The sequence below is a fragment of the Hyperolius riggenbachi genome, chromosome 3 (genome assembly GCF_040937935.1).
Source record: "Hyperolius riggenbachi isolate aHypRig1 chromosome 3, aHypRig1.pri, whole genome shotgun sequence".
NCBI classification, from domain to species: domain Eukaryota; kingdom Metazoa; phylum Chordata; class Amphibia; order Anura; family Hyperoliidae; genus Hyperolius; species Hyperolius riggenbachi.
The window spans coordinates 198,830,090-198,846,751 of record NC_090648.1 but is presented as its reverse complement, the minus strand read 5'-3'; positions in this window follow the sequence as shown (position 1 = coordinate 198,846,751).

Here is a 16,662-nt window from a genome sequence, read left to right as displayed (position 1 = left end):
TAATTGTGAGGGACTAATTAACCCATTCAGGATCCGCCATTTTCACGTGAGAAATGTTCACCTCCCATTCATTAGCCTATAACTTTATCACTACTTATCACAATGCACTGATCTATATCTTGTTTTTTCCGCCACCAATTAGGCTTTCTTTGGGGGGTACATTTTGCTAAGAGCCACTTTACTGTACATGCATTTTAACAGGAAGAATAAGAAAAAACAGAAAAAATACATTATTTCTCAGTTTTCAGCCATTATAGTTTTAAAATAATACATGCCTCCATAATTAAAACTCACGTATTGTATTTGCCCATATGTCCCGTTTATAACACTATTAAAATTATGTCCCTATCACAATGTATGGCGACAATATTTTATTTGGAAATAAAGGTGCATTTTTTTTCCGTTTTGCATCTATCACTATTTACAAGTTTAAAATAAAAAAAATATAGAAATATTTCATCTTTACATTGATATTTAAAAAGTTTAGACCCTTAGGTAAATATTTACATGTTTTCTTTTTTTTATTGTAATGGTTTTTTTTTTTTATTGTAAACATTTTATTTGGGTAGTTTTGGGAGGGTGGGAGGTAAACAATAGATTGATAATGTAAATGTGTGTTAATTTAATTTTTTTTTTTTTACAGGTGTAGTATTACTTTTTGGCCACAAGATGGCGGCCATGAGTTTGTTTACATGACGTCACTCTAAGCGTAACACACGCTTAGAGTGACTCATCGCAGAGGGAACGGCCAGAAAAGGCGCAGCTTCCGAGAGAAGCTGTCGCTTTTTCAGCGGGGGAGAGGAATCAATGATCGGGCACCGTAGACCGATACATTGATTCCCTGGCTACCGAATCCGCGGCCGGGAGTGCGCGTGCACACGCGCGATCGGCCACGGGGGCGCACGGTAGCGCGCATGGTTCCTGGACGTAGAAACTACGTCCAGGAACCAAAATAGGTTAATGTCCCTTTTGTAGTCTAGGGCTAATTTGGGTGTGGAGAAAAAAAAGGGGGGGAGGGGGCAAATAATCTATCAGTATGTTTTTGGATGGTGGTGCAAATTGGTGTTCTCAGAGAAATCAATACAAACATAGAGAGAACTCACAAACTCCATATGGAAACTTTACTGGCCAGAATCTGATCCGGGGACTCAAGCACTGCAAGTGGAGAGTGCATGTCATTAGCATATATGCTGCCCTTTGCAATAACACAAAGCTGAACCACAGAGGATCAAATCAAAAACTAATGGAATCTAGCTTCAGAGAAGACCAAACCTTTATACTGGCTACATAAATATCTCAGCTCCTACAGTACCAAGACATAAATTAGCACACAAATGTATTATAGCTCATGCTAAATAATATCAAGAAATATATAACGGACACATATACAGTATAACTGATGTGTTTTCAGTCTGGCAAATGATTGTAGTACCAGTGTTGAAGAGGTGCAAGAAAGTAAAATCTGTACTATGATATCTGTATATTAAAATATTCATGCAGGTTTTCAATAGTGTATCATACTGCCATGTCCTGCTGTGTCTGTCAAAACTGCTGAAAATATTGTCTGCTTCTAAAAAATATGGTAAGTGTCCTAACAAGTGAGCAGAACAACTTAATTTTACTACTTTAACTGGAAATTTATATAGATACTTAGAAGTGCTGCAGGGGCGATTTATTTTTAAAAATGTAGTTTGTTGTGCACAATATTTCATAGCTGCAAAGTAACACACTTAGGCAAGGGGCACACATTAAACTCATGCACATTTTGCCGTATAGCGTAAAAATCATGTACCACCACACATAGGGCTCGATTCACTAAAGCGTGATAACTGCTATCACAGCAGTTATCACGCGATCTGCCATGCGCTGCATTTTGCGTGCACAAAGCATTACTCCATGTGATCAACGAAGGTTCGCGCGCGATTGATTGAAACAAGCACGTGATCTCGCGCAAACCCTTGTTTATCACAAGGAGTAATGCTTTGTGCACGCAAAGCACCGCGCACGGCAGATCGCGTGATAACTACTGTGATAGCAGTTATCACGCTTTAGTGAATCGAGCCCACTTAGTGAAAGTCAAAGTTATAGTGTAACATATGTTACAGCACCATCTACAAAACCGAACTAACAGCAATGACGGCAGCTTTAACCACTTCCCGACCGCCTAACGTACAGAGGCGGCCGGGAAGTGGACCCCACAAGGACCAGCTCATGCCCAAAGGCGGCGGTCCTGGTAGGGGCATGGGCGGAGCGATCGCGTCATGCGTGACGCGATCCTCCGCCTCCGCCTGGCGCCGCTCACCCGCCGCAACATCCCGCCGGCCATATGGAAGCGCCGGCGGGATGTTAAGTCCGCGATCGCCGCATACAAAGTGTATAATACACTTTGTAATGTTTACAAAGTGTATTATACAGGCTGCCTCCTGCCCTGGTGGTCCCAGTGTCCGGGGGACCACCAGGGCAGGCTGCAGCCACCCTAGTCTGCACCCAAGCACACTGATTTCCCCCCCCCCGCCCCAGATCGCCCACAGCACCCATCAGGACCCCCCCTGCCCACCCCCCAGACCCCTGTTTGCACCCAATCACCCCCCTAATCACCCATCAATCACTCCCTGTCACTATCTGTCAACGCTATTTTTTTTTATCCCCCCCCCTCCCCCCTGCCCCCTCCTGATCACCCCCCCCCACCCCTCAGATTCTCCCCAGACCCCCCCCCAGCCCCCCCCCCCCCCCTGTGTACTGTATGCATCTATCCCCCTGATCACCTGTCAATCACCCATCAATCACCCATCAATCACCCATCAATCACCCCCTGTCACTGCCACCCATCAATCAGCCCCTAACCTGCCCCTTGCGGGCAATCTGATCACCCACCCACAGCAATAAAGCGCCCGCAGATCCGATATCAGATCACCACCCAAGCGCAGTGTTTACATCTATTCTCTACCCTAAACACCCACTAATTACCCATCAATCACCGCCTATCACCACCTGTCACTGTTACCCATCAGATTAGACCCTAATCTGCCCCTTGCGGGCACCCAATCACCCGCCTACACGCTCAGATTGCCCTTAGGCCCCCCCTATTCAATTCGCCAGTGCAATATTTACATCTGTTCTCCCCTGTAATAACCCACTAATTACCTGTCAATCACCTGTCAATCACCCATCAATCACCCCCTGTCACTGCCACCCATCAATCACCCCCTGTCACTGCCACCCATCAATTAGCCCCTAACCTGCCCCTTGCGGGCAATCTGATCACCCACCCACACCAATAGATCGCCCGCAGATCCGACGTCCGATCACCTCCCAAGTGCAGTGTTTACATTTATTCTCTACCCTAAACACCCACTAATTACCCATCAATCACCCCCTATCACCACCTGTCACTGTTACCCATCAGATCAGACCCTAATCTGCCTCTTGCGGGCACCCAATCACCCGCCTACATGCTCAGATTGCCCTTAGACCCCCCCTTATCAATTCGCCAGTGCAATATTTACATCTGTTCTCCCCTGTAATAACCCACTAATTACCTGTCAATCACCTGTCAATCACCTATCAATCACCCATCAATCACCCCCTGTCACTGCCACCCATCAATCACCCCCTGTCACTGCCACCCATCAATCAGCCCCTAACCTGCCCCTTGCGGGCAATCTGATCACCCACCCATACCAATAGATCGCCCGCAGATCCGACGTCCGATCACCTCCCAAGTGCAGTGTTTACATCTGTTCTCCACCCTAAACACCCACTAATTACCTATCAATCACCCCCTGTCACTGCTGCCTATCAGATTAGACCCCTATCTGCCCCTAGGGCACTCAATCACCCGCCCACATCCTCAGAACGCCCTCAGACCCCAGTCCTGATCACCTCGCCAGTGCATTGCTTGCATCTATTCCCCCCTCTAATCACACCTTGAGACACCCATCAATCACCTCCTGTCACCCCCTAGCACACCTACCCATCAGATCAGGCCCTAATTGGCCCCGTGTGGGCTCCTGATCACTCGGCCAAACCCTCAGATCCCCCTCAGACCCCCTTCCGATCACCTCCCCAGTGCATTGATTGCATCTATTTTCCCCTCTAACCACCCCCTGAGACACCCATAATTCACCTCCTGTCACCCCCCTAGCACTCCTATCCATCAGATCAGGCCCAATACAACCTGTCATCTAAAAGGCCACCCTGCTTATGACCGGTTCCACAAAATTCGCCCCCTCATAGACCACCTGTCATCAAAATTTGCAGATGCTTATACCCCTGAACAGTCATTTTGAGACATTTGGTTTCCAGATTACTCACGGTTTTGGGCCCGTAAAATGCCAGGGCGGTATAGGAACCCCACAAGTGACCCCATTTTAGAAAAAAAGACACCCCAAGGTATTCTGTTAGGTGTATGACGAGTTCATAGAAGATTTTATTTTTTGTCAAAAGTTAGCGGAAATTGATTTTTATTGTTTTTTTTTCACATAGTGTAATTTTTCACTAACTTGTGACAAAAATAAAATCTTCTATGAACTCGCCATACACCAAACGGAATACCTTGGGGTGTCTTCTTTCTAAAATGGGGTCACTTGTGGGGTTCCTATACTGCCCTGGCATTTTAGGGGCCCTAAACCGCGAGGAGTAGTCTAGAAAACAAATGCCTCAAAATGACCTGTGAATAGGACGTTGGGTCCCTTAGCGCACCTAGGTTGCAAAAAAGTGTCACACATGTGGTACCGCCGTACTCAGGAGAAGTAGTGTAATGTGTTTTGGGGTGTCTTTTTACACATACCCATGCTGGGTGGGAGAAATCTCTCTGTAAATGGACAATTGTGTGTAAAAAAAAATCAAACAATTGTCATTTGCAGAGATATTTCTCCCACCCAGCATGGGTATGTGTAAAAATACACCCCAAAACACATTATACTACTTCTCCTGAGTACGGCGGTACCACATGTGTGGCACTTTTTTACACCCTAAGTATGCTAAGGGGCCCAAAGTCCAATGAGTACCTTTAGGATTTCACAGGTCATTTTGCGACATTTGGTTTCAAGACTACTCCTCAAGGTTTAGGGCCCCTAAAATGCCAGGGCAGTATAGGAACCCCACAAATGACCCCATTATAGAGAGAAGACACCCAAAGGTATTCCGTTAGGAGTATGGCGAGTTCATAGAAGATTTTATTTTTTGTCACAAGTTAGCGGAAAATGACACTTTGTGAAAAAAAACAATTAAAATCAATTTCTGCTAACTTGTGACAAAAAAATAAAAACTTCTATGAACTCACCCTACTCCTAACGGAATACCTTGGGGTGTCTTATTTCTCAAATGGGGTCATTTGTGGTGTTCCTATACTGCCCTGGCATTTTAGGGGCCCTAAACCGTGAGGAGTAGTCTTGAAACAAAAATGACCTGTGAAATCCTAAAGGTACTCATTGGACTTTGGGCCCCTTAGCGCAGTTAGGGTGCAAAAAAGTGCCACACATGTGGTATTGCCGTACTCGGGAGAAGTAGTTTAATGTGTTTTGGGGTGTATTTTTACACATACCCATGCTGGGTGGGAGAAATACCTCTGTAAATGGACAATTGTGTGTAAAAAAAATTAAAAAATTGTCATTTACAGAGATATTTCTCCCACCCAGCATCGGTATGTGTAAAAATACACCCCAAAACACATTATACTACTTCTACTGAGTACGGCAATACCACATGTGTGGCACTTTTTTGCACCCTAACTGCGCTAAGTGGCCCAAAGTCCAATGAGCACCTTTAGGCTTTACAGGGGTGCTTACAAATTAGCACCCCCCAAAATGTGAGGACAGTAAACACACCCCATAAATGACCCCATTTTGGAAAGTAGACACTTCAAGGTATTCAGAGAGGGGCATGGTGAGTCCATGGCAGATTTCATTTTTTTTGGTGCAAGTTAGAAGAAATGGAAACTTTTTTTTTTTTGTCACAAAGTGTCATTTTCCGCTTACTTGTGACAAAAAATAATATCTTCTATGAACTCACTATGCCTCTCAGTGAATACTTTGGGATGTCTTCTTTCCAAAATGGGGTCATTTGGGGGGTATTTATACTATCCTGGAATTCTAGCCCCTTATGAAACATGACAGGCGGTCAGAAAAGTCATAGATGCTTGAAAATGGGAAAATTCACTTTTTGCACCATAGTTTGTAAACGCTATAACTTTTACCCAAACCAATAAATATAGGCTGAATGGGTTTTTTTAATCAAAAACATGTTTGTCCACATTTTTTGCGCTGCATGTATACAGAAATTTTACTTTATTTGAAAAATGTCAGCACAGAAAGTTAAAAAAATCATTTTTTTGCCAAAATTCATGTCTTTTTTGATGAATATAATAAAAAGTAAAAATCGCAGGAGCAATCAAATAGCACCAAAAGAAAGCTTTGTTAGTGACAAGAAAAGGAGCCAAAATTCATTTAGGTGGTAGGTTGTATGAGCGAGCAATAAACCGTGAAAGCTGCAGTGGTCTGAATGGAAAAAAAGTGGCCGGTCCTTAAGGGGGGTAAAGCCCTAGGTCCTCAAGTGGTTAAAGCAACTTTTGTGATTCCAGACAACCGTGGCTTTGTAGGTGTATTTATTGCTTGTGTAGGATGTGTTGTCATTCACTATTAGTGTAGGGATCCCAAAATGAGGTTGGTTTGAAACTAACCTTGATCCTCAAATGCATATTGATGGATACATGGGACCAACAATTTCCTGCGTCATTGGATGGGATACTTGTGTCCAGTAGCTTTATCTATGTTAAGCCAAAGCTCATGTATTTATTGCTTTGTGATTGACTGCCCTGAGAACTCCTCACACGTAGGTTAGTATTTTACAATACAATAATACAATACAATAACATTTGTAAAGCGCTTTTCTCCCATAGGACTCAAAGCGCATAGCTGTGTCTCAGATTAATACAGGGTTGCAGGCTGGGTTGTGTTACAGAGGAGATAGTCAGATGTTCATGAATGCCAGACTGAAGAGGTAGGTTTTCAGTTTAGACTTAAATGCTTCCAGGGATGGAGCTGTCCTGATTGGGTGTGGCAGGGAGTTCCAAAGTGTAGGGGCAGCATGACAAAAGGCTCTGTCTCCAAAGGTTTTGAGGTGGACTCTGGGGGTGACCAAGGTGTTACGTCCTTTTGATCTAAGATTGTGGGGGGTGTGATGTAGTTGCAACAAGTCCTTCAGGTATCCAGGGCCCAGATTGTGCAAGGATTTGAATGTCAGTAAGCCAATCTTAAACAGAATTCTCCATTTTATCTGTAGCCAGTGGAGTGAGCTCAGGGTTGGTGTTATGTGGCAATGGCAGGGTTGGCTCGTTAACAGCCTTGCGGCGGCATTCTGTACTAATTGCAGACGGCGTAAGTCTTTCTTATGCAGGCCTGTGTAGAGGACGTTGCAGTAGTCTAACCTTGATGTGACGAAGGCATGAACTAGGGTTGGAAGATCCTCTGAAGGAATTAGGTGTTTAATCCTTGCAATATTCCTTAGGTGAAAGAAGGAATGTTTCACAACAGCTGAGATTTGATTCCTGAAGCTTAATTTCCCATCAATCAGTACTCCCAGGCTACGCACACAGTCTGAGTTGTTCAGGTCTGAGCTCCCTATCCTTAGCGGTGTTGGTTGAGTTCAGTTTTGTCAGCATTAAGTTTTAGCCAATTATTATTCATCCACTCCTGAAGCTCAGCTAAGCATGCGTTTATTTGTGGAGTAGGGTCTGTGACGTCAGGTTTGAATGACAAATATAGCTGGGTGTCATCAGCATAGCAATGATATGTCAGGCCATGTTTTTGTATGATTTCTCCAAGTGGCAGCGTGTATATGGTGAACAGTAAAGGGGACAATATTGCGCCCTGAGGTACACCGTATTTTAGTGGTACAGGGTTGGAGAGGAAGGGCCCTAAGGCTACCCTTTGTGTTCTGTCAGCCAGGAAGGAGTTGAACCTCCGGAGAACAATACCATCTATGCCACAGTACTCTTGTAGCCTGTTGAGCAAGATTTCACGATCGACTGTGTCAAAAGCCGTTGAGAGGTCGAGCAAAATCAGGATGGAACATTGACCCTTGTCTCTTGCAATGAGCAGATCATTGCAAATCTGGGTGAGGGCTGTTTCACAGCTGTGATATTTCCTGAAGCCAGATTGAAGAGGGTCAAGGATGTTGTTTCTGGAGAAAAAAAGAGTGTGTTCCTTGCGCTTTCAACTCCAGGCAACCAAAAACAGTCAAATCCAGAAAATCTCTAGTACACACCAGGAATTCACAACTTGTGCTGCTCCGTATGAGGGAGTGCACAAAGTGTTATCTGGAAAAGAAGGAGTGCTCTAAGTGCGTTACCAGAGTGGGACTTTAATTGCGCATAAAAGTATTTACTTACAGAATGGAAGGTTTAAAAACGCTTATCAGCGGGTAGGCAACCCGCTACACTCCTCTGCGTCAAAGTTGCACGCGCCATGGCCAGCAGCAGCGTGTCCGATGGAATCAGGAAGTTCGTCTAACGAGGCGGTGGGCGGGGCCTAGGATCGTGGTGCGTGTGACGTCATGACGCGTTTCAGCGCTCTGCGCCTTCATCGGATCAAGTTCTGATGAAGGCGCAGAGCGCCGAAACGCGTCATGACGTCACACGCACCACGATCCTAGGCCCCGCCCATTGCCTCGTAAGACGAAGCCTAACTACTCTATACAATTTTGTTTATAAAAAGCATAATTTCCCTCCCACTGCTAACAAAGCGTTTATTAAACTTCTCCCCAAGCCAGGAAAAGATTCACGGGATTCAGCGTCATTTAGGCCCATTTCGTTGCTAAATCTAGACTTCAAGCTAATCTCAAAGATATTATCTTATTATCTTATTTCTTACCGACATTGATTAGTAACTCACAAGTTGGCTTTGTGAAACAACGTAGTGCAGTCACAAATATCAGAAAGGCCCTTCTGCTCTTGGAAAATCATAGACTAAACCCGGGAGCGGGGCTGTCAGAGGCTTTCTTGGGTCTTGATGCCGAGAAGGCCTTCGACAGCATAGAGTGGTCCTGGTTGATGCGGTCTCTGGGGAAGTTTGGGTTTGAAGGGAATTTTGTATCTTACATAGGCCTAATGCAAGTAAATCCTCAGGCCCGTATTGCTATCCCTGGTGTTTTAAGTTCATCATTTGCACTGGGGAGAGGTGTGCGGCAGGGGTGTCCTCTATCACCATTATTATTCAATCTAGCACTTGAAACACTGTCACGCTCCCTCCTCCAGCACAATATTATTGAAGGAATTCCGAAATCTGTGCTTTCCTCCATGCTATTTGCAGATGATGTATTGTTGTGTATGTCAAACCCTGAGAGAGACATTCAAAAGACAATGACACACATTGCAGATTTTGGATTCTGTTCAGGATTTGCGATAAATTCACATAAAAGTGATCTTTTATTTTTCTCCACTAAGGAAGCTAACAAGCAACACCCTTAATTACTAACTTTGGGCATCCGTTATAATCGACATTTTATTACCTACCTGGGAATTAAGCTCCCTAGACAGATAGATCAGCTGTATAACATAAATTATACCCCCTTAATCCAACACATTTTAAAAGAACTCCAGGGATGGGAAAAATTAATTCTATCCCTATCGGGAAGAATACATTTGATTAAGATGTTTAGTGTAGCTAGGCTTCTATATCCCCTCCAGATGTTAACTATCCTTTTGAAGCATAAAGATGTCGCCCGATTGGAGTCGGCTTTTACAAAGTTTTTTAATGGAAGTCAGGGAAGCCCAGAATAGCCTTAATAAAACTAAAAACAACCATTCCTCATTTAGGACTCAACTTCCCAGACATTCGTTCGTACAATCTTTCAGCACTATTTAGACATATCAGGGACTGGATGGGAGATACCTCCTTTTATACACCTACAAAATTGGAAAAAAAGATATTGACCCCATTCTCATTTCTAGGAATTCTCCGCACCCCTATGAGACAATTGCCTCAACGGATTAAGAATAATATTTTGATAAGAGACACACTTATAGCATGGAGGGACGTTATAAAACACTTTAATCTTTCTGCCTACCTTTCTCCATTAATGCCTTTAAAAAGGAACCCCGTTCTCATCTAGTGACATGCATGAGGCCTATGAGCTGTGGGCAAATATGGGAATTCATTCAGTATGGGATTTTCTGGATCAAGAAGCCAGAGTGCTCTCTTGGGAAAAAAAGCTCTTTCATCTAAAGAAATACTCTCAAATCACGCCTTCTACTTTGCTCAATTGAGAAATTACGTAATGCAGATATCTGGCGGCACGGGGGTGATTAAATCACATGTAGGTTTTAGCAACTTAATAGGCAATCTAAAATACAAACAGTCCCTATCATGAATCTATGCCCAACTTAGAGAAACCCAACCCAAAAAGAAAAACTACTTCCAACAATTATACAAATGGGCAGAATTGATGGAGATTCCTAAAACCCACATACTGGATCTCTTTAAAGAGAATCTGTATTGTTAAAATCGCACAAAAGTAAACATACCAGTGCGTTAGGGTACATCTCCTATTACCCTCTGTCACAATTTCGCCGCTCCTCGCCGCATTAAAAGTGGTTAAAAACAGTTTTAAAAAGTTTGTTTATAAACAAACAAAATGGCCACCAAAACAGGAAGTAGGTTGATGTACAGTATGTCTACACATAGAAAATACATTCATACACAAGCAGGCTGTATACACCTTTCCTTTTGAATCTCAAGAGATCATTTGTGTGTTTCTTTCCCCCTGCAGCTATCTTCCACTGAAGTGTCAGGCTGTTTCTTCCTGCAGAGTGCAGAGCCCAGCCAGCTCAGAGGAGGATTTATCCAGCTTGTAAAAGATAAGAGAGAAGAGAGAAGCTGCCCTAATCTAAATAATACACAGGCAGTGTGCAGAGAGGGGCCTGGAGGGGGGAGATGCATCACAGAACCACAACACTGAAGAACTTGGCAGCCTTCCAGACACAGGCTGACAAGTCTGACAAGAGAGAGATAAGTTGATTTATTACAGAGATGGTGATAGTAGAACGTGCTGCAGTAAGCCAGAACACATTAGAATAGCTTTTGGAACTAGTAGGATGATAAAAAACAGGATGCAATTTTTGTTACGGAGTCTCTTTAAGGAGGGCTGGTTAGCAGTCAGGTCTGCTATGGTGGGGGAATATTGGAGGGAAATGTACCTCAAAACTGTATTCGGGGCTTATATCCCCATTAAAGGCCCATATTGCCATACTGGATTAGATTTGTCAACCTTATGCCCTAAATGTGGTGACCCTTCACCTAGCCTGAATCATATGCTATGGTTATGTGAAGCAATTCAAAAGTTTTGGAAAGATGCATTGGCTTTTTCCCAGGAGATCACTTGGAAACCACGGAAAGTGGATCCTCTTTTTTGTCTGTTCCATACCATGGATAGATTGTCTAGGGACGTTGCCCCCCCCCATCACAAAATGGGAACACCTTCTTCTACTGGCAGCCAAAAAGGCTATTATGAAGAAATGGCTTGAACCCACAGCACCTTCTGTAGAGGATTTAAGATTAATTCTTACCCATATCCTTCATCTTGAGAGGCTGTCAATGGAAATGATAAAACCAAAAACAATTCCAAAAATTTTCAAGATTTGGCAGTCATTTATTGAACACTCATTTATGAGAAGTCAAACTGTCAATTTAATTAAAACTTTTGAGGATACTGCATGGTACTTGAAAGGCAAAATCGGGGGATACCTGCGTCGTCTGGAGATATAATTGGGGAGATGAGTATAGTCAACATACCCCATATATTAAACAAAATCTCTTTCATTTGAGGTGAGGGAGTAAGGGGGAAGAGAGAGTGGAACTTATTATATTTTATTTTACTTTTATATTTTATTTTTGTTATGATTTATTAGTATAAACTAAGTCTTAGGCCATATGCTTTTGGCCATAGTTTACGTCATATTAGCTAGATAAAACTGGATTATGACAGCAAAAAAATATCTTATAGACAGGTTATGATGCCCCCATTTTACTGGGGGACCTGTCTATATCTGGACAATATTTCATGAGTTGTAATTATTTCTCTGTACAACAACACATCCAATGCAACCATATGAATATGTTGTGTACTTCTGATATTGATATCTATAATGTAATCTGTATAATAGATACTCAGATTGTTATAATGCAGTTGCTTTGATATCATCAGTGAGTTTTTGTATCTCCGTTGCTGTTCTAAATAAAGAGAAGTTTAAAAAAAAGATATTTCGAAAAAAATCACGTAGTGGGTATAAGCCTTAAATGGGCAGCATCTGGAAGAAAACCCAAGCATGATTGTAAACTCAGTGATCATTAGTCAGCATTCAATTCTTGTAAAAACCATACAGTTTTAAGGAGGATCCCCCGAACAACCAATTGTGGAATGTTTTTCCATCACATCCATTATTAAAATATACTAAACTTATAAAATACCTTTTTGGGACTATAGGCATAGTGTAACGATCGGTGTCAGCACGCAGAGAGAATCTGATTATTGGTAATCTGCAGTATCACCAAGAATACAGATATATACCTGATTATTGATGATCTGCAGAATCACCGATAATACAGATATATTGCTAACCTCTGGACACTTATATAGTGTGAGTGTTTGGTGCAACAGTAATAATTTTGAGTGAGGACCACTCGAGGAACAGGTGGTCCTTGGCAATATGAGAAATACCTCCCTTTGGAAGTGCAGAGATCTTGCAGCAGCCTGAGACATCCAGGAGGCGGAGTCCCAGGCTGAATAGCAAGAAGACCCGATGGCAAGTGACCCCTGAAAGATGGGCATCACAGGCAGGTCTGGAGACTAACACAAATGATAATACAGTTCCCTAGTTTTGGGTGCGAGGTCCGTGGTCTCAGCACCCTGGAACTAGTCTGGAGTATAACACAAATGATAATACAGTTCCCTAGTCTTGGGTGTGACGTCCGTGGTCTCAGCACCCTGGAACTAGTCTGGAGTATAACACAAATGATAATACAGTTCCCTAGTCTTGGGTGCGAGGTCCATGGTCTCTACACCCTGGAACTAGTCTGAATAACAATACAATGATGTACAAAGGTAATCTGGCTCAGTGTGAATTCCCAGGTCCTCCTGGTTCAAACACACTGTAGGATCTGACTATGGTCTGAATGCTTCCACGTAAGTGTTCGCAATGGCAGACAACCAGCAACTGGCAAGCAAGCTATATATATAGTTGCAGGACTCTGCCGCCCCGCCCGAGCCACTCAGCCAATCAGGAGTCCAGCAGGAATCAGCTGATCGTCCTGATCAGCTGATCCATCTCCTGCTGGCATAAAGGTCCTGACTTCTGGCTCGCACGTGTAGTTCTCCATCCAGGTGTACTAACAGACCCAGCCACACCAGACGCACGCTGCTGCGTGCAAACCACCGCGTTGGACGCGGAAACAGCCGCCTTGCTGCCAGTACACGCGGCGTTTTTTCTGCGATCTATCATATTATCAGACGCATGCTGCTGCGTACAAACCGCCGCGCTGGACGCGGAGCCAGCCGCCTTGCTATCAGTACACGCGGCGACTTTTCCGGGTTTTCTCACACATAGATATAATTAACTATTGAGGGAGCAGCCCCTGGTTTATGAAGGGGCCCAACTGCTTACACTCCATCACTTCAATACAGGGGTTTATTATCCAGATCAAGTGTTGCTGTGGCCACATTTGTTATACAACCTCTGGCAGATGGGTACCCAGGCTTCAGGGGTAGCCAATTGGTGAGGGTAAAAGGGATGTAAACACTGTGGAAAGGCATCAGAGTCTTGCTGAGTGATTTTAACTACATCCCTGACAGTGTGTTTTTCAGCACATCACCAAACTTTGTGATTGAATACTAGACCATAAGTCAAGCAGCCTAAACAGCTGCAAAATTCACAGGTAACTTCTAATCCACAACACAATTTAACAAACATCCCTTTTTAGATATAGAAAAGACTTGTTTTCCAGCAAGTAATGAAGATGCTGATTAGCTTAATGACTAAATAGGGCAGAGCAAGTATGTTACATCATGCTCATAGCAATTAGCCCCAGCATGCAGAAATTATTTTTTATCTGTTTGAGTGTAGTTGAGTTAACGCTTTCAGACACAAGGCAGTGACAATGCGCATCTGTTTCTACTACAATATCACATGGACGTTAGTTTTGAACAGGATATTAATACCAGGTTTACAAAATACAAGGCACCTTTTCTTGTGGATCTACTAATCTGTTGTACCTGATCATGTGTGAAAAATGCTCCAAAGGAACCTACGTGGGGGAAACAAAAACAGCTACACTATTAACAAAAATAAAAAGCATACTAATGTCCCAGTGCCTGAAAAATGTTGTTCCCATTAAAACATATGATAATATGGCAAGTGACATTCTGGTTACTGTACTAATGGGTAATTTCAAGTCATATAGACAAAGACTAATAGGGGAGACACAATTTATACATTGGTTCAAAACTGTAGCTAGAGGTTTTCGACAGGCATAGCATTTTCTATGCTTGTAGGATGCTGATGACATTTTTTGGCACATTTCTTTTCAGCCTACAATAAATATTGTACCAATCTACTCTGTTTCTTACTAAGTTAAGTTGTGAACGCTAAATTTACGATCTCTCCATGTTAGCCTCAGTCTTGAGGCCCGTACCCACTACGCAAATTTTCTGACCATTTTCCAATTACTGGCAATTTTTTTTTTGCGCGACGATCGATTGTTTCCGCGATCATGTGATATGGGCACAGGAATGACATTTGGCGACACGTGGAGATTACAACCATCACAGCAGTTTGGATTTTAAGATCACTGATGACTCCGCATAAAGTACCACGATCACTTGACTTCCTGTTCACACCCATCATTTCCCCTTGCGTGACGTTGTGTATACCCACCCTCCAGAAGATGGATCGGGCAACGCACATCATCGGGGGACATCACTGGGATCTATCTTCCAGGGTTGTCAGGTGAGTATTAAGCTTAAGGTTTGCAACGATTAAGTAAACAAGGATCCAATCTATTTGTTATAAATACCTCACAACACTCAAGGGATTAGCAAACATCCTTGCAAGAACCCTTTTGATGTCCTGTTGTAATTAATGCATCTGAATGTCATTTCTTTAGATGTGCAAAAAAAATGTATATAAACTATGTGCTCTGATGAAGGATTATTAGCTAAAAAGCTTACTATTCTTCTTTTAGCCCTTTCCACTCGGAGTTCTTTCCTAAAGTAAGTTGTTTCTGCTCTGAGGTTTTTTTTAAAGAAATGCGCTCTCCCTCTTACTCTCTCTCCCATTTTAACATGGAACATAACACCGTAACATGGTATATCTTATTTTAAAGAACACATTATAACATTTAATTTGATACCTTATTTGGACAGTTTGGCACCTTCTATTGGCTGGTAGCAGAGGAGAAAGCCAAGGTATGGTAAATTGAAAAACAGTTTCCTGGGTGTAATCCGGGCCTGCGTGAGCAAGTTTCGCAATAATAGGTGGTTTTATGCCCGCCACCCAGGGTCTTACTGTCCTTACACACAATGCAATCGTTGGTATTTCAATTGGGCAGCTTAGGTATAAAATACTGGCTACTATTTACACCCTCCCCCAGTCCATCCCATAGGATGCCATTAATTATTTCTAAGAACTTTGCAGGCAATCTGCAAGAAAAAAATTAATCTGCAATTATTTTTCATTTTTTTTGCAGAATGGAATCTGCAAAAATGAACCAGCAACTGCTTTTTATTAAAAGAAAAAAAAAAAAACAGAAAAGAAAAGGAAGTGACATTTAAATCTAAATGTCACTTCCTTCCTAGTGCTGATAGGGGACAAGAGGTACAGTATGCGGCTGGGGGGCACTGACAGTGTGGGCATGTAGTAATACGAGCGCATCGGGCTTTTCTGTATGTGGGACATATGAGTGGAAAGGGTTAAGCTAGCCAATAAATGGTATTATCCAGATTCAAAACCTCTTCCTTTAGTTATTTAGCTACCACTCTGTGTATGTTCCATCTTTCTTCCTGCCTCTGTTTTTTATGAATTTTAATTTTATGTAGACAAATTGTCCATGTATGGTTAAACAGTACATAATACAAAAACCACTAGGTCAGTATCTCTTGAATTATTGATTTGTGGCTTTGGTGGTTGGAATGCGTCTGCAACTGTGGTTAAAAATCAGCTGGGTTAAATTAATAAAAAAAAATAGCAAATGTGGATATTATTGATGAGAAGGAAGTATCAGTTCACATAGCAGGAATCCAGAGATGCTTGATAGTATTGTGCAGGTTAAATATCTGCAATGTTACAAATAAAGCTATAATTATAAAGGAATGCCTGTAGACTCCCCCCCCCCCCCCCCGCACAATTAATCTTGTTAACATAAATAAGATGATTCGTATTGTCCATGAAAATCAAAATATGATTTAAAATTATGAAGTAAAACAGGTCAATCTTCATTAAGAAAGATTATAAACAAAAATATCAATAATTGGCTGTCCCAATGAATTGATACTGATGCAGTTTAATCCAGTCCAGTTTAATGAATAGCATAACTGTTTACGTGATGAATTAAATCTAGGTCGTAGCAACAAGCTGAAAAATCTTACTGAAGATTACATTGTTATATCAGATAT